Here is an 817-nt window from a genome sequence, read left to right as displayed (position 1 = left end):
ATATTGAAGAGGAATAATCGATCGATGTTCATGTCTTGACATCTATCGACAGCGAAGCACGCAGAAAGCCCGTTTGGCCACAGCCGACTTGAAGCCCAAGTCTTCACCAATTTACAAGATTACCCCTGACGAGTTTTAACCTAATTATATAAGCTTTGCCACCATGTTAGAGGCAAAGTGTGCTTTCTTGTTTTATTATTTTCACAGCAAGGTTTTCTAGGATTTTGTTAGACTGGAGAGAAGATCCAAAGTTATAATTTGTGATTGGAACTCCATTAATATCTATTTACAATTCTAATGAAGTTTTCATACCTAATTACTGTTATGAATTGCTTAGCCATGTATGAGTAGTTTCATTGTTAGATTAAGGTTTAAATAGGTTAGGAGGGAGTAGCCCCAACTATAGATTGCTGAGTTGTGGTAATTATCATTAGGATTGTTCATTAATGCATGTTTCTAGATTGGCTGTGGGAACCGAAATTCGCACTGTCGATTTCCGTTTAAATAAGGAAACTAGGAAAACCCTAATTTCCCAGAGGACCCGGATATCTGCTAATTACCACACGTCAAGCAATCAGAACACGAGGATAACAACGATAAGAATAAGGAATCGAAAAAGAGAGCAAAGTAGATCTTATTCCGAATCTGCGTATGAGCGTTTACAACAAGGTAAGCCTGGGCTCGAGAGCTGTCGGCGAGATTCCTAGTTCTACATACCCTAAGACGGCTAAACCTAATTGAGTCGCAGCTCGAAATAACAAAAACGGAAAATTGCCTAAATTGCTCAAAGTGCTAAGTTTGCTCTGAAAAGTCCTCT

The sequence above is a fragment of the Brassica oleracea genome, chromosome C3 (assembly GCF_000695525.1).
Source record: "Brassica oleracea var. oleracea cultivar TO1000 chromosome C3, BOL, whole genome shotgun sequence".
Lineage (NCBI taxonomy): Eukaryota > Viridiplantae > Streptophyta > Magnoliopsida > Brassicales > Brassicaceae > Brassica > Brassica oleracea.
Note: the sequence above shows the minus strand (reverse complement) of the source record.